The 22,224-nt window shown below is 42.2% G+C and overlaps 1 protein-coding gene across 27 annotated transcripts in view; it reads left to right on the top strand.

Annotated features, from left to right (window-relative positions):
- SUGCT (succinyl-CoA:glutarate-CoA transferase) overlaps positions 1-22,224 on the top strand; it is a 529,555-nt gene that overhangs the window by 255,631 nt on the left and 251,700 nt on the right. The window lies entirely within an intron of this gene.

The raw sequence follows: 22,224 nt of genomic DNA, 5'->3' as shown, positions 1-22,224 counted from the left end.
TTTCTATGCCGCCCAACTCCCAAGGGACTCTGGGCGGCAAGCAAGCATATAAAATAATTCAAAGAGGGAGTGCATATTTTTTCAAAGGTTGTGGGTACAATATACATAGTAAAAATGGATGAGATAGGGATGCATTTGTACAATTTCCTTTGATTTCAAGTATTCAGTACGTTCTGATGTATGTTCCAGAATTGAAAACTTTCTGATAGAATGATAAAAGGTTACATTATAATTTACAGACAAAAGGTTCCTCTGATAGACAGTCCTTATTTATTAACCATTTATTAACCATTTATTAACCATTGCATAGTGTTTTTTGTATTGTTATCTAACAATTGCTATCCATAATTGTTATGCATATTATTAATATATTCTGTTGCAAGTACTGTTTTATTATAGTTTATTATTATTATTATTCTATCAAACAATCAATCTATCAAACAATCAATCTATTTTGCTGCTCTTATTGCGTCATCAGATAACCGCCCGGCTGCCCTGTTTAGGGTGACCCGCTCCCTGCTCCACCAGGAAGCGCAGGAGGACCCCTTGGAGGGTAGAGCCGAGGATTTTGTTCAATATCTGCATGACAAAATCACTCAGATCCGGGAAGATCTGGACTCCGACTGGGTAGTCTCAGGGGGAGAGACTGGGGCAGATCTTGAGAATGTTATCTGGGATGAGTTTGATCCTGTAACCCCTGAGGACGTGGACAGGATTCTGGGCAGACTGAACGTGACCACTTGTTTATTGGACCCATGTCCCTCCTGGTTAGTGCTGGCTTCCCGGGAGGTGACGCGAGGCTGGCTCCAGGGGATTATAAATGCTTTGTTGGGTGAGGGTGACTTCCCCGCCGCCTTGAAAGAGGCGGTGGTGAGGCCTCTCCTCAAGAAGCCTTCCCTGGACCCGGCAATGTTGGTTAATTATCGTCCGGTCTCCAACCTTCGTTTTGTGACGAAGGTTGTCAAGAGTGTGGTTGCACAACAGCTCCCCCAGCACCTGGATGAAACGACGTATCTGGATCTGTTCCAGTCGGGCTTCAGGCCCGGGTACAGCACGGAAACGGCATTGGTCGTGTTGGTAGATGATCTCTGGAGGGCTCGGGACAGGGGGTGCTCCTCCGTCCTGGTCCTGTTAGACCTCTTAGTGGCTTTTGATACCATCGACCATGGTATCATGCTGCACGGTTGGAAGAGTTAGGGGTGGGGGACACTGTACTGCGGTGATTCTCCTCCTTTCTCTCCGACCAGTTGCAGTCTGTGTTGGCAGGGGGGCAGAGGTCGACCCCAAGGCCCCTTATATGTGGGGAGCCACAGGGATCGGTCCTCTCGCCCCTTTTGTTCAACATTTATGTAAAGCCGCTGGGTGAGATCATCCGTGGTTTCGGGGCGAAGTACCACAGTACGCTGATGACACCCAGCTGTACATCTCCACCCCAGACCATCCCAACGATGCCCTTGAAGTGATGTCCCGGTGTCTGGAGGCCGTGCGGATCTGGATGGGGAGGAACAGGCTCAGACTCAACCCATCCAAGACCGAGTGGCTGTGGTTTCCGATGTCCCGATATAGTCAGTTGACGCCATCGCTGACTATTGGGGGCGAATCGCTGGCCCCCACGGAGACGGCTCGCAACTTGGCGTCCTCCTGGATTCACGGCTGTCATTAGAAGAGCATTTGATGGCAGTGACCGGGAAGATTTTTCATCAGGTTCGCCTGATTCGCCAGTTGTGTCCCTTTCTGGATTGGGACTCCCTACACACAGTCACTCATGCCCTCGTCACTTCCCGCCTGGACTATTGTAATGCTCTCTACATGGGGCTCCCCTTGAGGAGCACCAGGAGGCTCCAACTGGCGCAGAGTGCGGCCGCGCGGGTGGTTATGGGAGCAACATGTCGCTCCCATGTGACACCTCTCCTGCGCGAGCTGCACTGGCTCCCGGTGATCTTCCGGGTGCGCTTCAAGGTTTTGGTCACCACCTTTAGAGCGCTCCATGGCTTAGGACCTGATTATTTACGGGACTGCCTACTACCACAAACAGCCTCCCACCGGCCAGTACGCTCTCATAGAGAGGGACTCCTCCGGGTGCCGTCAGCCAAACAATGTTGACTGGCGGCCCCTAGGGGGAGGACCTTCTCTGTGGGGGCACCTACTGTCTGGAATGAGCTCACCCTGGAGATACGAAGGATCCCGGACCTGCGCATCTTCCGCCGCGCTGTGAAGACCTTTTTATTCCACCTGGCGGGAGGGAATCCTTTCCCTCTTTTTTAATATGTAAATTTTAATCTGTTTTAAATTATTGGGGTGTTTTAATTTGTCAGGGCCAAAACTATTTAATTCGATTTTATCTGGTTTTTAAAAAATTTTGTATTTATGTATTTTATTGTTTGGCTGTTCACCGCCCTGCGTCCTTCGGGAGTAGGGCGGTATACAAATCAAATAAATAATAATAAAATAATAATAATAATAATAATAATAATAATAATAAAAACAGACAGGTTTTATATGCTTAAGAAGCACACAAAAGAAACAAACTTAAAGATGGAAGAGGAAATATTTAAGGACTAAGAGGAAATAATCAAGCGCTAATTTCTAATGTTATAAATTTTGTAATGGTTAGTTGGGGTAGAAACAATTTTCTAAGTTAAACAGCTCTTGAAGTTGCCTAACAACTGAACCTTTCTAAAACTGGCTGTAATGTTGCCGAAAGTTGCTGGTATTATAGATTCTGCTGTTCTTCCTCACAAGGCTGTTGGTAATATTTTCTACTAGCAGTGGGTTATGTAATTCATCTTGGCCATAGTTAAAGGGAAAGAAACACACAAAAAGAGGCCATGACAGGTGCTTTCCCCTCTGAAGCAAAAGTGCCATAATATGCTCTTGGTATTTATCATGTTTATCATCCCTATGTCACATTAGCTTTGTTTCAATGCAACATGGCAAAGTTCAGTTTATTTCATTTTAGAAGAAAGAATTTGGAAGGCCAAATTTTAATTTCTTTCTGTAAGTAATTAAAATAATCTAAAAGTGTTTTGAAAACCTACTTGGTGCCAAGTGGATGAATTTTGTTGGATGATGAAAACTTCCTAGCACATGACACTTGAGCAAACAAATACTAAACAGGAATAAATAAACTCAGTCTTTTCTTCATAGAGAGGGCTTGCACTCACAAGTCCTTTTCCATTGGAGGCTGCAATTCACAAATTTGATTGGGCAAGAGAAAAGAAAGTTCTGTTTCCTTTCTCATAAGAACCTGGTTGAACATTCCATTTTTTGCAGCCCTAATTGCATCTTTTCATTATTCCCATGTTCCACTACATATTCCAGAATCTGTGGCAAAAATAGTGCTTTGAACTGCCCTAGTCTAAAATACAGCTGTAATTTTATAGGCTGTTCATGAAATATTTCTCCTGAACATTCTTATTGTTCTATGTTTAACCATAGGAAAGCATAATTAATGTCAATTTATTCAAGATGCTGAGTTGTTACTTCCCTCTAGAAAAAAAAACCCTCTGGAATCTTCTCAAATATTTTAGAGAATCTGACTATAAATTGAATGGAACAATGCATTACGAATAAAAGAACAATCTATTGAGGGGTTAGAGAACAGTTCTCAGAGGAACCAAAAGAAGATAAAACAACCAAGATAAGAGAACAAAAAAGGAAGGAATCCATCCTACAATATGAAATTAATAGATTCTTAGTTATTTCTTTTTTACAACAGTATCCTCTAAAATTGCTCTAGTGTGGCATTTCAAAAATGCAAATATTTTGTTGACTGCTATTAAAATGAGAGGCCTTAAATTAAAGTCTACAAAGTTTAAAAGCAAGTTTCCATCTCCTGGCAATTTAGGGCAAAACATAAGCATGACTTCAGTACGTATTGGATTTTTCAAATTCATGTGGGATTGTAACACAAGGGGAAAAGGTGAGTTCTCTGGTATTGCAGATTTGATTAAGATTCAGACAGAAAAATGTTAGAAGCAAATGAGAACCTACATGAAATTTGCATTGTGGAAGGATTTTGGCAGATTTCTATTCGCTTTCCTAAAACTGAGCCCTCCCTCCCTCCCTCCTTCCCTTCCTCCCTCCCTCCCTCTCTCCCAATTTTGTTACATGGAGATATCCATTTCGAGAATAAGTTTTCCATGCTTCTGTGTATGTATTATTGATTGGTCTGTTCATTTATCAATAATGTTACCATGAGATGATGATTACAGATCTAATTGCTACAAGGATACATGGAATAAGATTAAGTATAGTATTTGTTGCAATATTTTAGTTTAGTTAAAAAAGCAACAATAATTAGTTTGAATATAATCTCCAAAATTAAATCTACCTTGATTTTCTTTATCAGTTTTCATTCTACCAACTTTATTATATTTTTCAACAATGCTCATTGCACAACTCTTCTAATTTCTTTTTCTTTTTTAATAAAAGGAAATTTCAGATTTGTTTCAGAATTTAGATTTCAGGAATTAAGAATTATTCAGAGAGTATTTCATGTACATTTAGGGTGATTGGCAGATAATAGAAAGTGGCAGCAGCTCCATTTCCAGTTGATCTTTCATTTGTTTCTGTCAGTTTTCTGCTCATTTTGTTCATATCTACCCAGTGTCTGGATATGTTTTCTGTCTTGAAATTGAAATACTAACATCAACATGTTAATAGATAATTAAAGGTTTTATTCTTCTTTGCTATTTAATACCAAAACTGCAATCAATTGTTTGTTGTTTTTACAAACAAGGCAAAATCGTTTCTCCAGCTAAAGCTGATTTCATTTAGTTTTACTCCAATTTTATTTTTTAACATATTTCCTTTATATATATTTTTAAATTAATGGTAGTTGAATTATTGTTCAAAATATTGTTCTTTCTTAGATTTCTCAATTATAAATGATAAACATTAGGTTCCAAGGATAATTTTTACATTTAAAGGGAGAAAGAATTTCTCCCTTTATAAAAAAATGTATGAAAAATTGTGTATAAAAAATTATACACAATTTTTAAAAATTGCATATAATCAAAAGAACTGGTTCAGAGTTTTTAAAATTCACAAAGTCTGTAGTTTCCAAACTTAGCAAAATAAATACATATCATCAATATTCTTTGTTGTCTTACTAAAAACGGTAGTATCCATTTGTAGATTTTGAGTACTTTTTAAGTAAGTAATTCTTTTTACTTAAGCTAGATAAAATTGATTGCTTTTCTGGTTAAAACTTTGAGATTGTTAAAAAAACAGTGAAAATGTCATACAAACAAAAAAGAAAAGCCATCTGGGTATCAATTATAATGCTTCTGAAATTCTCTAAGAGCCTGTGTTGAAGATTATAATAGTCTCTCCTCTATCTCTCTATTTATTTGTACAACAGTAAATAAACTTGGATGCTGAAATGCAATTTCTAGCTTAATCATTCCTTTATAGGAATTCCATTGTACATTGTTTCATGGCAGCTGATACTGCTAAACAAAACTAATCTTTGATTACATGATAAAATAATTGGATAACTAATATATCACTATATAAATGCACAATTGATGTTTAAAATTCAGCAATATTAAATAAATTATGAGATTCTGAAGAAGAATTTGGTGGAAGTATAGTTACAGATAATCCTTAATGTACAACAGTTCATTAAGTGACCATTCAAAATTACAACGGCACTGTAAAAAGTGACTTATGGCCATTTTTCACAGTTACAACTTTTGCAGCATCACCATGATCATGTGATCAAAATTCAGATGCTTAGCAATTGGTTCATATTTATGACCATTGCTGTATCCTAAGATCATGTGATCACCTTTTGCAACCTTTTGACAAGCAAAGTCAATGGGGAAGCCAGATTCACTTAACAACCACATTTCTAATTTATCAACTGCTGTGATTCACTTAACAACTGTGGCAAAAGAAGTTGTAAAATGGGGCAAAACTCACTTAACAAATGTCTCACTTAACAACAGGAATTTTGGGTTCAATTCGGACAGTCGTAAGTCGAGGACTACCTGTATTGGCAACCTGGACCCTACGTTTACAATATTATCATCTTACATATGGTTACCAATTAGTTTTGAATGATCTTTTTTTGTAGTTGAAAATGTGCAAACTACTGCCAAATTACTGAGATTTTTATGGACTGCATTGTCAGCAGCAAAAAGGTTTGTGAAAGTTTTGTTTTAATATTTCCTTTCAAGAAACACACAGAGACACAAATACACACTGTGACCCAGACTAGAGAGGAATCTGCTTTGCACACTGTTGGCTTAAAGGAATTTTCCATGTTTTTCATTATGGCAAAGATACAAGTGGTGACAAGCTTCATATTTAAGTGACTATTTCTTCAAAGCTGTTATGTTTTATTCTCTCTGAAAGAAAAGTGATATAATTCTGTGTTACTTTGGTAAACAAACAGTTTAAATGCATGGTGCATTTGTCTGGAGATGATCTTCCCTCTGTCCATTTCAAACTACTCTCAGTCATATGCTTCTGTCATGATTTAGAGACAAGTGCACTCATATTTGCTAAATTCCTAGCAACCATTTTCACCAAGGAAATAAATCCAGTGTTGTGCTAGAAATATTGGGGGAGGGGGAAGAGAAAGGTGCATGGTGCTCATGTTGTGTGTGTGAGAGAAGAACATAAATGAAATATCAGATGCATAAGATGGGCAAACAAAGGGACCTCATTACCTGTATAAGCAGGAGATATGGCTTGTTTTCTCTTAGGAATGGTGCTTACAACACGCACACAAAGAATCAAAACTAAAATCTTATCCTAACTATACCATGCTTTCTGGCTCTGTATGTATGCGAAGAGTATTATGTTGTGGGTTACGGTAGGCAAGAACAGACAGCATAGATACAACAGCATATATTGACTCAACTGGAACTCTGGACCAAGAGGCAAATTCCTGTAATTTATACGCTGGGCCCACAGGGCCTCAACCAATCATAATACTTGAAAAGCCCGCCCAAATATGAATGTTTCCCTCCAAAACAGTTGAAGTTAATAGTTAGGGTCGTCTAAAGGTTAGTTTCACTTTAGCAGGGCTTAACACAACTATATGTATTCAATACATAACAGAGTATAGACAAATGCATATAGCTATAGTCCCTTGAGGTGTAAAATGTTGATTGTGCTAACACTAACAGTAAACAAGTCTGCAATCTACTATACTTTTTGGAGTATAAGACACACTCCCCCACCCTTAAAAGTGGGTGAAAATTTGGGTGCATCTTATACACCGAATGTAGCCAAAAACGCAAGGCACCGATGCGAGGTGGCGATGGTCTGGGCAATCCCTGCAGCCTGGAACAGCTGATTGGGGGTATTCTGGGAGGTCGATCCACCCACCAATCAGCTGCTCATGCTGAATCAGGCTGCAATAATGTGCTGAAGCTGATCTGGCTGTTCGTTATTTGCTGCAAGAAATGTCAGAGTTTATAGCAGCAATCACAAGTAACTGATTCAACAGGATTCAATAACTTCTCTTTATATATAATAGAAAGTAAATATACAATACCAAAATCAGGTTTTCCAACACAAGCAAAACACAAGCAGAGGAGAGGAGTTTCAGTTTTAGTTTCAGAGATCAGCACAGCATGCAGCTTTAGAACAGTTGACCTAAGCCATGCCCAGGCTCCTTGCTGTCTCCTTTCTTGTTGGTCACACAGCAAATACTATTTCAGTTTCCAAACAATCCTCAACTCTCTCACACACTGACAGGACGCTAGCCAGATGAATACTGATGGATGCTGGTAAACAGAGGCAGATTTTTTTTTCTTATTTTCTTCCCCAAAAACTAAGGTGCGTCTTATACTCCAGAGCGTCTTATAGTCCGAAAAATATGGTAATTTGGCTAAATTGAGAATGTACAGGAAGAATTACATGGCTCAGGAAACCCTTTTAAGTGATGTTTAATTGTTCTTTTTCTTATCTTTCAATTGCCAGCACTCATAAATATAAAACAGTAACGTTGTTAAAATGAATAACACAATAGAATTTTTCTGTAGTTGTGCTGATTATTCTTAAATAGAAGCTTTTTTCTAGATAGTATTTGCTTGTCTTAATCATGTGCACCCTGCAAGCCTCTGATTCACTCAAGCAACTTTAGTCAGTTTTCCATCCATAGATCTCAGGGTAGGATATAAACAATAAACTAATATTAAAAAACTACAAAATGATGATATACCACCAAATAAATTAGATTAATAGAATTGGGATAGAATCCATAAGCCTAAAATCCATGAGCTTTTTGTTCAGTGCCATAATTAAATTGAACTGAATGCCAGGCAGATCTGTAGGAAAGGACTTTCTGTTGTTATAGCATTTCAGAGAAAACTTCTCTTCTACAATTTGCATATTTAATTCCCAGTCAATTTTCAGTTACATCCTTTCACTGAATATGTTTAAATGAAGACTAGAAAGTCTTTGGCAGATGTTTTAAACAGATGGCTTTCTAATCTCTATTTAAACATATTCTGCCACTCGTAATATATTATTTTTTCATTTTTTCATTTTTATTTTTTTAGTATTGTTTTAATGCTTTATTTGTTGGTCTATGACTGTAATAAAGATTGATTGATTGAAAATATTATACTCAATAACCCAGTACACACTTGATTATTCTAACCAACACAGAATAAACTAGAAATGCCATTTCCTTAATTAGTAATAGCAATAGCACTTAGACTTATTGTTAGATAGGGTGAATGAAGAGATGAAGGCTAGGCTCAGACTACTGTTCTTTATTGTAGCTCTGTAATATCCAGCAAACCCTGTTTGACAGCTTGTCCTTATATAGGGAGCTGTCAGGCGTCTTATCCAATCAGGTTCAAGTATTTTTCCCACTTGTTCAGTGGACCTGGGTGAAGCCTATTGCTTCACTGTTAGTATCTAACATTCCTCCCCTCTTAGAATGGTTTATTCCCTTGTATTAACATACGTAGTTCCGTAAGTAGGCGGGGCTTTTTTGGGCTCTATTGGACCTGCGCAGCTCAGTTGGAGTTGCGTTGGCGGTTCGTTCAGTAGGGGCTATTGTTTCTCCCTGTTCTACTAATGGAACTTCTTGGAAACTTCTATGGGGCACGTCAGCCTCTCTTGGAACCGGTTTGGAGTTGGATCGTCGCTGGATGCTTGGTTCCTCAGGTGAGTCCTCCGGTTCCTTCAGGGTTGAGTTAGCTGTGGAAGGAGTGTTTTGTGAATCAGGTTTTATTATTTCTGGACTGTTTGAGTACTCCAGCTCTTTTGATGAGGCTGGTTTGAGGCGGCTTCTGAGCTGATCTATGTGTTTCCGCCATATTCAGCCATCACCTAGCTCTACCCGGTATGATTGGGAGCCTGTTACACTAATTATTTTACCGGGTTCCCACAGAACTCTTTCAGCATAGTTATGTGCGTACACCAGGTCTCCTTTGTTGAAAGACCTGGTTCGGTTTGCTGTGTTGGAGAATTGCTCTGTTGAATAGTTGGGGTGTAGTCGGTCTAAGATGGATCTTAGCCGGCAGGCCATTAGTAATTCTGTGGGACTGCAGCCTGTTGTAGCACTAGGTGTGATATGCTGTACCAGGAGGAATTTATCTATCCTGGCCTGCTCATCTCCTGGCCCCATTCTTAGAGGGCTTCCTTGGCTGACCTCACCATTCTCTCTGCCTGTCCATTACTGGCTGGCTGGAATGGTGTAGTTAAGGCATGGTGGACTCCCTGTTCAGCTAAGAATCCCTTGAATAGTGTGGCCATGCAAAATCTAAGTGTATTCTGGATCAGGGTGCTTGGAGCTTTTCCCACTCATGTACAGGGGCTACTGGGAGAGCTGGTCGGGATTCCTGGCAGGGAGAGCAGCTGGCAACCCATTCAGCTATGTCTTTGTCCATATTGGGCCACGATACATAGCTCCTGGCCAGAGCCTTCATCCTATCAATCCCCGGGTGTCCCACATGCAATGCATTTAACACATTCATTCTTAGTTTAGGTAGAACCACAACTTGGTTCCCCCATAACAAGCAATCCCCTTGCGCAGATAATTTGTGCTGTTTTGCAATAAACGGTTTGAATTCCACACCTACTGATGCCTTAGGCCAGCTCCTCCACACCCAGTTCAAAACAATGTGGAAAACATTGTCCTTAGTTAAATGCCTGGCAACCTTGGCAGAAGTAACTGGGCCTGAGACCAGGCAGTCAATCAGGAGAACCGGGATGCCAGGGGTCGGGTCTTCTAGCAAGTCTGGTAACGGGCACCGGCTGAGGATGTCAGCATGCCCCAGAGTCTTTTCCGGCTGGTGGGACAACTTGTAGGAGTAGGCTGTGAGGAAAATCGCCCATCTGTTAAAATGAGGCAAAAGGGCTGCCAGAATGGGGTGGTCCCCAGCCAGAAGTCCCAATAACAACTTATGCTTGGTGATAAGTTCAAACCCCTGCCTGTACAAGTACTCATGGAAGTGTTTCACCCTGGCCACCGCCACCAGCGCTTCCCTGTCCAGCTGGCTGTAGTTCCATTCCATGCTAGACAGAGTCCTGGAGTAATAGGCGACTGGGGCTTCCATGCCATTAAGGAGGTGGTGGCTGAGGACAGCCCCCATCCTGAAAGGGGAAGTGTCACAGATGAGCACCAACGGCATGACCTCGTTGTACTGGATCAAAAGGCTGTCAGCCAAGAGCAGCCTCTTAACTGCGGCTGTTGGTGTCTTAGCTGTCGTCTCAGGAAATGTGGAATGGCCTTCTTGAGTGCTGCCCAGGAGATGATGGTCACCGATGACTCCGTGTTGATCGCCATCTCGCATGGCGACACTTCAAGGCAGATTGTTATCTGTAATTTCTTGTTGTAGGGGGTGCTGGCCTGGCCAACCCGCATTTGATATGTTTCTGGTGCCCCAGGATGGTAACTTCTGCGCTTAGGTCTCTCTGGGTCTCGTCTGGGTGCTTTCAGGGTTCCCATCTGATTACTAGGCTGTTTAGACCATTGAAACATGGGTTGGCTAGCCCTGCAGACCCGTGCTAGATGCCCTTTTCGCTTGCAGCGTCTACAGATGGCATCTCTAAACTGACAAACAACTCTTTGGTGTTGCCCCCCATAGCTAGTACACCCTGGTTGTTTGTCTTCGGTCTCGGGGTTTCTTTCGCTCCGTACGGAAGACCTTCTTGTCACTGTCCTCATCCCCTTCCTCTAGGACAGCTTCCTTATGGATAGTGGCTGTTTTCTGAGCTGCTGGAGGGGTGGCTTGTCTTTGCAGTGACTCAGTCGCTTATTAGGCGCCTCTGTCGCTCTTGCTTCATCTAGGGCAATGTGTAGGGTGAGGTTTGTCTTTGCCAGCAACCAGCGTTGCAGCTGAATATCTCGTACGCCATAGATGAGTTGATCTAGGAGAATGTCAACTAGATTCCTGAACTCACAGTGTGTGGCCACCTTTTGTAGCGCCATGTACTGGTAGATTGATTCCCTGTCCCTCTAATTCCACTGGCAGAAATCATGGCGCTGCACCACCTTTGAAGGTACTGGGGCATAGTGCGTTTTTAGTGTATTCTGCAGCACTTGCCAGAGTACTGACTGTACCGGGGTTGGCTCCAATAGGGACTCGGCCGTGTCGAACATGTTGTGACCACAATGGCTGAGAAATAGAGCTCTTTTTCGGTTATTGGACAGCCCGAGGAGGTCGTTTGCCTCCATGAAGCATTTGAACTGGGTCATATAGGAGCCCCTGTGCTGCCAGGTTGGATCGAATGGCATTGGTGGGGCGAACGCTGACATCGTTGCTGATTTCCTGTGTTTTGAATTTGGCGCGCAAAATGGCCACCACTCCAATTCTGTTCCTGCCTGGCTGCATGAAGTTGACAGCTGTTTTTTTGTTGTTGTTCCTCCGTCAACTTCTATCCCATCCTCGTCGCCAGTGTTAGATATGGTGAATGAAGAGACGAAGGGTAGGCTCAGACTACTGTTCTTTATTGTAGCTCTGTATCATCCAGCAAACCCTGTTTGACAGTTTGCCCTTATATAGGGAGCTGTCAGGCATCTTATCCAATCAGGTTTAGTATTTTTCCCGCTTGTTCAGCAGACCTGGGTGAAGCCTATTTCTTCACTGTTGGTATCCAACACTTATATACTGCTTCACAATGCTTTACAGCCATCTCTAAGCTCTTTACAGAGTCAGCATATTGCCTCCAACAATCTGGGTCCTCATTTTACCCACCTTGGAAGGATGGAAGGCTGAATCAAACTTGAGCCTAGTGAGATTTGAACTGCCAAATTGCAGTCAACTGGCAGTCAGCAGAAGTAGCCTGCAGTACTGCATTCTAAACACTGCGCCACCATGGCTTCTAATAATTAGAAATTATTTATTAATTAAATTTATATGACACCCATCTCACTATCAAATGACACTATTTAGCTCATATTGCTAACTCATACTCATTTTTTATCAGCTGTTAAGGCAAGTAGGCCTTAAAACAGTTCCTTTAACAGTACTGATGCAATTTTATAATTTAACAGTAGGAATTTAACAGTAGGAAACGATTCTTTAGGGTTGCAATATTGAGAAAGGAGTTGAGAAAATGATAATTTCTATCTCTCACAGCACCAATTATTCCCTTTCCCTCCATTTTTGCTACATAACTAGGTTGCACTGTACAACATATCCAATAACAACAGTGGAAGCCATTTTATTTTATTTATTTATTTTATTTTATTTAACTTATATGCCGCCCTATCTCCAACGGACTCAGGGCGACTCACAACAATAAAATCCACAATAACGACAGTACAAAGTTAAAATACCTAATTAAATCAGATAAAAGTTAAAAACCCATATAAAACCCCATCAGTCCAGGCCAGGGGACTTGAATACGCAAGTTTTTAATTTGCGGCAGAAAGTGCGAAGGTCAGGGGCCAGCCAGAGCCATAAGGGGAGTTGATTCCAGAGGGTGGGCGTGCCCACAGAGAAGACTCTACCCCTGGGGGCTGCCAGCCGACACTGTCTAGCCAACAGCACCCTGAGCAGGCCCTCCCTATGGGCGTGAACCGGGTGATGGGAAGTTGTTGCTGACTGCAGGTGGTCTGCCAAATATCCTGGACCTAAGCCATGTAGGGCTTTATAGGTCATCACCAGCACCTTGAATCTCATCCGGAGGGCAATAGGCAACCAATGCAAGTCGCGCAAGAGAGGTGTTACATGGGAGTATCAGGATTCTCTCATCACAACCCGCGCGGCTGCATTTTGTACCAGCTGAAGCCTCTGAGTGGTCCTCAAGGGCAGCCCCATGTAGAGAGCATTATAGTAGTCAATACGGGAAGTGACTAGCGCATGAGTAACTGTGCGTAGGGCATCTCGGTCCAAGTAGGGGCGCAACTGGCACACCAGACGGATCTGGGCGTATGCCCCCCGGTCACGGTCATTATATGGTCTTCTAAACTCAACTGTGAGTCCAGGAGAACACCCAAGTTGCATGGCCTGTCTACAGAGGGTAAAACTTCACCCCTTATAGCCAACAATGGAACCTCTCCTTCGGACCGAGATGCCCTCGGTCTTGGCAGGGTTGAGCCGAGCTGAAGCCTCTTCCTTCCCATCCAGACCCGTACCGCTTCCAGGCATCGGGTCATTACATCAAGGGCATCACTGGGTTGGTTCGGGGTGGATATAAAGAGCTGAGTATCGTCAGCGTACTGGTGGTACCTCACCCCGAAACCACGGATGATCTCCCCCAGCGGTTTCATATAGATGTTGAACAGAAGGGGCGAGAGAACCGACCCCTAGGGCACCCCACAAGTGAGGGGCCTCAAGGTCGATCTCTGCCCCCCTGCCAACACCGCTTGCGTTCAACCTGAGAGGTAAGAGGAGAACCACCGTAAAACGGTGCCCCCCACTCCAAGCCCCTTGAGGCGCCGCAGCAATATACCGTGGTCGACGGTATCGAAAGCTGCCGAAAGATCTAATAGGACCAGAACAGAGGAATAACCTCTGTCCCGAGCCCTCCAGAGATCATCCACCAGTGTGACCAATGCCATCTCCGTGCTGTACCCGGGCCTGAAACCCGATTGGTATGGGTCGAGGGAATCCGCTTCATCCACGGCCAACGGGAGTTGACGTGCCACCACACTCTTGACAACCTTTGCTAGAAAGCGGAGGTTGGAGACTGGATGAAAATGACTCAAGACAGCTGGATCCAAGGTTGGCTTCTTGAGGAGGGGCCTCACCACCGCCTCCTTCAAGGCGGCCGGAAAGCTTCCCTCCCCCAAGGAAGCCGTTATCACCGCCTGGATCCAGCCGTGTGTCACCTCCTGAACTGAGTAAACCAACCAGGAGGGGCACGAGTTCAGCACACAAGTGGCCGCACTCAGCTTCCCCACGATCCTATCCACTTCCTCTGGGGTAACAGGATCGAACTCTTCCCAAAGCACAGGACCCGCTGCCTCCTCACCGTCTGACTCTGTCCAGTCAGAGTCCAAGCCGTCCCGAATCTGAGCGACCTTGTTCAACAGGTGCTGGCTAAACTCCTCAGTTTGCCCTCGCAGAGGGTCTTCCCTCACCCTCTGATTCAAGAGGGAGCGGGACACCCTGAACAGGGCAGCCAGGTGATTCTCTGCTGACTCAATGACATTGGCGAAGTAGCGACCCTTTGCCATCGCCAACTCCACCAGGTAGGCCTGTGTGGCCGACTTTAGCTGGGACCGGTCAGATTCGGAACGACTGGCTCTCCAACAGCTCTCTAGGCCTCGCCTACGTTGCTTCATGCCCCGGAGCTCCTCGGTAAACCAAGGCGCCAACCGGAATCTGCGTCATGTCAGAGGCCACAAAGGAATGATCCGGTCAAGAGCCCCGGCAGCAGCCTCATCCCAGGCATCCACCAGGGTCATGACTGGGGCATGGGAGAGAGAGAGAGGCATCATCCCAAACTTCATCTGGATCTTCTGATGGTCCATCAGGCACCTGGGGCGGAACCAGGTGGTTGGCTCTGCCTCCCAGAGAGGAGGGGTGGTGTACTGGAAACCCAGCTGGAGGAGATAGTGATCGGTCCATGACGGGATAAATGTAAGATAATCCCCCATCGAACTCCACCCGCCACTGCTCTGAGGCAAAAACAAGATCGGGCATGTGACCCCCCTCATATGTCGGGCCCAGAATAATCTGAGTCAGGTCCATAGCTGTCATGGAAGCCATGAACTCCCAAGCCACCCCTGACGCCCCGCCCAGGGATGGCAGATTGAAGTCCCCCAGAACAATGAGTCTGGGAAACTCCACCACCAGCCCCTATAGGGCGTCGAGTAGCCTGGGAAGGGCTGTTGATACACAGGTACGCAGGGAGACAGGTACGCAGTCAACACAGTCAACAAGCCCAAGTGCCCATGCGGGGCCCACCTCATGAGGAGGGTCTCACACCCGTCTAACTTAGGAGCAGTGACCTCCTGTGGACTAAGGATCTCCCTAATAACAACCGCCACCCCCTCTCCTCTACCCTGGGCCCTTGGCTGGTGCAGCACCCGGAAGGCTGGTGGGCAAAGTTCAGTCAGAGGGACACCCCCCTCTGAACCCAACCAGGTTTCCGTAATGCAAGCCAGGTCTGTGTTTTCCTCCTCAATCAAATCACGAATGAGGGGAGCTTTGTTGACCACAGACCTGGCATTAAAGTAAACCTGCCTGAGCCCAGTAAACTTATCTCTCAAACCCCAGGGGTCAGATAGAACCAGGAGGGTCGGAGCATGCCACTGCTCGAATATAGCGGGGACGGGCTCCCGAAGTCTGATACGGCCCTCCGTTCATCCACCTGCAACCATTCCCAATTGCAACCAGAATCAAAGATCCCACCCTCACCTCTGGAGCACCCGGAGGTCCCCACACCGCACCAAGACCACTGCCCCCCCATAACCTGGACTGCCATCCGCCCAGCGGGCCCCCCCAGCCATCCGCCGGATATCAGAACCCACCCCCTCCCCAATCCCCTTAAAAATCTAGCTAAAAAACAATGTAATGTCCCCTTATTAAAACCCTTAAAACCCTCATGCCACCTCTCGGGATCCCAGGACCCATCATTAAGGTAGATCTTCGCCAGGCCAACAGGCCACTCCCAGGATAGGGGGGCATCCCTCAGAGCATCCAAATCCTTTCTTGCATACGCTCGTAAAACCATCCTTAAACATAGAAACACAGGGGATCGTCGATGCTGAGTGGGGTATATCTTCCCTGGAGACAGGAACCTCTATTCCCGGGCGTCCTCCCACAACACTTGGGAATGATAGGAGATGTTAATCCTCGCTGCCCTCTCACCGCAGCGGGTTCCTGAGTCCATTGGGGGGTCACCCGAGGTGGGAGCCATCGGTCATTGTTGCCCTCTCATCGCAGCACGACCCGGTCCCAATAGAAAAACAAAGTCCACAGCCACCCTCTCACGACGGGGCCATTACCTTCAGGGACTGACCATTCCAGGGCTGCCAGACAGGAAAGTCCGGGGGGTGTAGATGGCAAATTCCAGTCTGCAGATGTAGCAAAAATATCCAGGGACATAAAGACATTAGAGATTACAGGTCCAGGTCCAGGCAAAGCCCTCAGCCGCCCAAGTCCCCCATCACACCCAATCCAGCACAGCCAGTAAAGGTCCTTAACATCTCAACAGGGTGATGTTATGGGGGGGAGGGCAAGCCAGCAGACAGGAAGCCAAAGAGGTTGTAGGGAAAAAAAATGCCTTTAAAAGCCTCTGGCTGACTTGCCTGATCATCCAGAGGCTTCTAAAAGCATTTTTTTCTGCAAAATTGGCCGAAGAAGTTGTAGGAAAAAAAATGCCTTTAAAAGCCTCTGGTGATCCTAGCTGAGTTGCCTGATCGTCAGAGGCGTCTAAAAGCATTTTTTTCTGCAACCTCTTCGGCTGAAGAGGTTGTAGAAAAAAAGATGCCTTTAAAAGCCTCTGGCAATCCCAGCTGAGTTGCCTGATCGTCAGAGGCTTTTAAACCTCTTAAGGTTGTAGGAAAAAATGCTTTTAAAAGTAAAAAAAAAAAGTTGGCCACGCCCATCCAGTCACATTAGCCCCCACCAAGCCATGCCCACAAAATAAGCCACGCCCACAGAACTGGTAGTAAAAAAATTTAGAATCCATCCCTGGACAGAGAGTGAATTTTGGAAATGGGGTCTCAAAATAGACAAAAGTATGAAGGCTATTGCTTAACGCATTGTAAGCCGCCCTGAGTCTCCAGAGAAGGGCGGCATATAAATCAAATTAAAAAATAAAATAACATATTAAGCCATTCAAACGGAAAGACTTTCGCTTTCAGCTTTCTTCTCAAGCCTCAGCCAGCTGCCATTTAAAACTTTTTTTTCTCCCTTTTCACTCTTTCTTCATTAGTAAAATCAATCATAGAGTTGTTACAAATATTTGCGATTTAGAGTCCCAAATCCGGATTTCATCCTGCTTATTCAAGCAATCTGTTAGTTTTCGCTGATTAGGTTGGTCACATCGTCTAGCTCTGCAAAGCGCAGAGTTCTCCCGAAGCCCAGAGCAGCGGCGAGCTGGATAGGGAGCCTCATCCTGCTTCATCCCCAAGAGTAAAAAAAAAAAAAACTCTGGGGACTTCGCAGAGGGCTCTACCTGCTCTCGCCGGCTCTCCTCACATTTCCTTAAAGAAACGGAGTTTTTCAAGCTGCCTCTCAGCTGTAAAGGCGGCTCTTTATGGGCGGTGGGGGTGGCGGTCCCAAAAGACCATCTAGCGATGGCGGAAAAGTATTTGAAGCAATAGTGCTGGCTACAAGAGAAGAGAAAAATTTCTGTTTCATGCTTCTTCCTTCTTAGAGACTTGATATTGATATTGTGTGGAGAGAAGACTTTTTCTTTAAAAAGAGTCTGTTTGTGTGGCAGGATGGCGTTAAAACTGACAAAGCCAGACAATCAAGCTCTGGGGGGGGGGGCGGCTCCCCCATTTATAAATCACAAGAGCAATTTTTGAGCTTGCAGATGCAGAAGAATGGTTTTAAAGATTTAAAGGAATTTGTTGTGGAGGAGTTGGCAAGACATGATGAGATTATGAACCAGAATCTTGAAAAATTTAGACAGGAAATTAAAGAGTTGGTTTAACAAAAGTATGATAACCTGAAGCGCTATATTGTAACAGCTTTGAAAAGCTCTTCAGAAGTAATTGTAGAGATGGATAAAGATATCAATTTAGAAATAGAGTCTAAAATGAAGGAAGTTGATTATAAGATTCATAATCTGGATAATAAAATACAAAGAATTGAAAATGATTTGACAATGATTCAAGAAAATAGCTCAAAAGTAGAGTATAAAATAAAGGAAGCTGATCACAAGATTTACAATGTAGATAATATAAAGCAAAGGTTTGAAAATGAAGTTACAATGATGCAATTCAGATCAATGGAATTTGCGATCAGAACGAGGGGAATACAGGAAAATAACAGAGAGGACTTGAGAAAGATGTCTGCTGAAGTTCTGGCTGTGATTTTAAAGGTCAGCTCTGAAGAAGTATTCTGTAAGATTGATGAGGTCTACAGAGTAAATTCTTGGGTGGCAAAGCAAAGACAATTGCCTAGAGATGTGGTGATTTATTTTACTGATAAAGGAATAAGAAATGATATTGTGCAAAAGTCTTTTAACTCCACTCTTGAAATGAATGGAATGAAGATCTGGATATATAAAGAGCTGCCGTCCAATATGTTAAAAGATAGAAAGGACTTTGGATTTTTGGTGACTGAGCTAAAGAAACAAAACATCCCATTTAGGTGGGATGCTCCAGTTGGTATAATATTGAGATATCAAGGGGAAAGATATCAATTAAACACTGTTGAAAAAGCGGAAGAATTTTACTACAAGGTTTTTAAAATGGGCCCAACATCTCCACGTATGTCATCAGTGTCAGGAATACAGGAAGGGGATAAAGAAAAGCAAAATGAACAAGAGATTGAAACTCAGGCCAAGCAGATGGAGATGGAGGTAATGGAAAAACGACAAGTTATAGAGGGCTTTTTGGATGAGCCGCTTTTGGATTCTCCTTCAGAGGCTATAGCTGGATCACCTATAAATACAAGAGAGACGGCTTTGGATCTCGATTTGATGTCTTATCAAGTTAAAAACCAGCATGTAATTCAATCAGCTGATATACAAGTCCTAGAAAGACAACCAGGGTGGAGATCTAAACCACAACAAGTTAAGAAAAGAAGAAGCAGGTTCTACAAAACTCAAAAATTTTAAACTACAATTCTTTTTTAGCCAACAGATTAATGCCAGTTATTTAAGAGACGATTAAATATAATAAGTGGGATTTATAGAAGGCTGATACATGAAAATATAGCTGAGGCAAATCACAGACTTATACTATTTTGAGAAGAATAACAGATCTCTGCAGTGCTGGTGTTTTTGGGATATGGAAGATGGCCTGTGATTGAGCGGATTGGAACTTTCTATTTTGGACTCTCTGAAAAATGGATTACGTATATGTTGAGCTATAAGGCAAGAGAACTATGGAATTGGGGCATGCAGATGATCTGGCTGTTACCCTAACGTGGTTGTTGGAATTAATAATCTAGACAAAAGACATTACAGAAGATACCATAGGGAATATAAATATAAAGTCACTCAGGGTTTTTTTTATATATACCGAAATACTTATTAATGATGGGGGCAGATGGTAATTGAAGATACTGAATATACTGTTGGAAGCAGGACTTGATGTTACCCTAACATGGTCGATGGAATTAACAATCTAGTTGAAAGACATTACAGAAGATACTATATGGAATACAAATTTAAAGTCATTTGAGGGTTTTATTTATATATGGAAATATCTTTTAGTGATACGGGCAGAAGAATAAAGATATTAAATATATTATGTATAGTAAACCTGTAGGAAAGTGGGTGAAACAAAATTGATATGGTACAAGGTGATAGGTAACGTTACTGATTGCTTAGTTTAGGAAAAGGGATGTTATGTTTAGATATTAATATACTTAAAAGATTTGAATTAAGAGATATATGTATGGGGGTGGAGGAAATGGGTAGATTATGAGTAGAAGCCAAATTAGGATCTATGATATAGTTTTATAGTCGAATGCTGTTTTGAATTGTATAGTATACGGGGGACATAATAATAATGTTAGAAAGAAATGTTTAGCACATAGGGGGTGGTGTAAAAGGATAGTAAAGTATTATATAATGTAATATTAATTTGGATTTCATCTTGCAGAAGCCATGGGGGGAGGGGAGGGGGAGGGGGGGTTAGGGAGGGGGCGGAAAAGGGGGAAAATTTGTATTTGAAAAACTTTTTCAATAAAAAAATAAAAATAAAATGAAATAAAGGTGGAAAGCCTGCGGGCATATTTAAACTGAGACTAGTTTGAAAATCTCAGCCATCAGAAGGAGAGGTGACTCTTAGACTCTGTCATCCTTGCCTTTGTAGAGTTATGCATGTCAAAAAAACCTATTTAAATTAAGACTGGAAGTAAGACAGCACTGACTACAATTGTAGGAACATGTTTTAGAAAGCCACATGAGTTGAAATACAATAAGCTGCAACATTTTGTCTGGGGAATTTTTTTGGCCCTGATGAATTGCAAACCAGTTTATAAATGAAATTCTTTTATATCTTTTCTTTGAGCAGTGAAAAATGAAAGGGAAAAGTAATGCTGGAAAAGTCAGTACTTGGTCTTTTGATGGCACGTCCCACTACAGAGTAATTACAGATGGAAGTTTTACTGTTACCCAGATGGAAGTATTCAGTTTGTTGGTAATTCATCATAATTAGAATTTTCATATAGGCTTTTATGCTTGCATAATTTATCTCACAATTTATAAGTTGTCAGCAGTGGTGGGATTCAAGTATTTTAACAACCGGTTCTCTGCCTTAATGATTTCTTTCAACAACCAGTTTGCCAAACTGCTCATAAAGTTAACAACCGGTTCTCCTGAAGTGGTGTGAACTGGCTGAATCCCACCACTGGTTGTCAGTTCTTGAATGATTCAAACAGTGATAATATGCACAAAGAATGACCTAGAACTTAACCTTTACTTACTTGCCCAGTGAATTCCTGCTCTGCCAAAGCTTCAGAATGCCAAAAAACATTTCTTGGGTAGAGTTTCAGTCACTTTGTCATTGCAGTATACTCTTCTGCAGAATATTCGTGTAAAGAAATAAAAATTAAAAGTTTCTGCCTTGCTTTCAGGCATTGTCTCACTTGTTTAATTTATGTTGCTTAGCATATCTCCCACATCTCTGTCCCAAGACATCAAGAGGGTGTTATGTTCCCTTTGTAGCTTCATATTTTACTGCCTACATCTGCCATAGTTCTTCCCAGTTTATTCTGCAAATGATTTAAGTCAAATTTTTATAAGTGCCAATCACTTGATTTATGGTTGCTCCTATCTAATTCTGAATTCATTTTTTGATAGTGTCCTCCCAGATAATTGGGAGGCTTCATTACAGGGGATAATTTCCCTTCCTCTTTTTTTCCCACTGCTGATATCAACTAATGTTGAAAATAAAACATAATTATATGACAAGTAACTGTAAGTAGTATTATCTCCAGAATATTTAGAGTAGTTCATACTTACATAAGGAACCAAACTTCAGTAAATGTTGTGAGGTGAAACTTGTTGTTCTTGGGGTATTTAGTTAAAGAATAAGTCTGCACAATAGTCTGGATTAGGCCAAAATGCAGTACAATTTTCTTAATGTGTTGTACATACCATGGAATCATATTAAGTTACAATATAACTCTATTTGTTTGGACATAGCACAGCATATAAATATCACAATTATGTTTCTTTTCTTTTTTTAAAAAATATGTTTTATTGGTACATTTTCCCGTTAAAAACATAAAAAATTCCATGTATATCTGAACAGCGTGTTGTCTGGGCATTATTAATTTTGAGTAAAGGTACAACAATGACCATAATCATACTAGTAATCTTAATAAACATATCAATATTAATCACAAATAATAATACAATTATTTTATCCATCTTGCAATATTTTCAGTACAAATTTTTATTACCTCTTTAAATTCTTTTTAAATTCTAACTTCTGTTTCTGTTAGTTAACTATTGGTAAAATTTATCCATGTTAAAAAGTATTCTGTTTCTTCCTTTTCTTTTATCTTAAGTGTCAATCTATCCATCTCAGCACATTCTAATTTTTTTTATTACACTTTCATCTGTCAGGACCTCATCATTTTTCTATTGTTATGTAAACACTATTCTTGCTGCCATTACTACATTCAGAATTAAATATGTATTCCTTTTATTATACTGTTC

This window comes from Pantherophis guttatus, chromosome 4, assembly GCF_059756535.1.
Source record: "Pantherophis guttatus breed Tessera chromosome 4, ASM5975653v1, whole genome shotgun sequence".
Classification (NCBI taxonomy): Eukaryota; Metazoa; Chordata; class Lepidosauria; order Squamata; family Colubridae; genus Pantherophis; species Pantherophis guttatus.
Note: the sequence above shows the minus strand (reverse complement) of the source record. Positions and strands in the feature narration are given on the sequence as shown.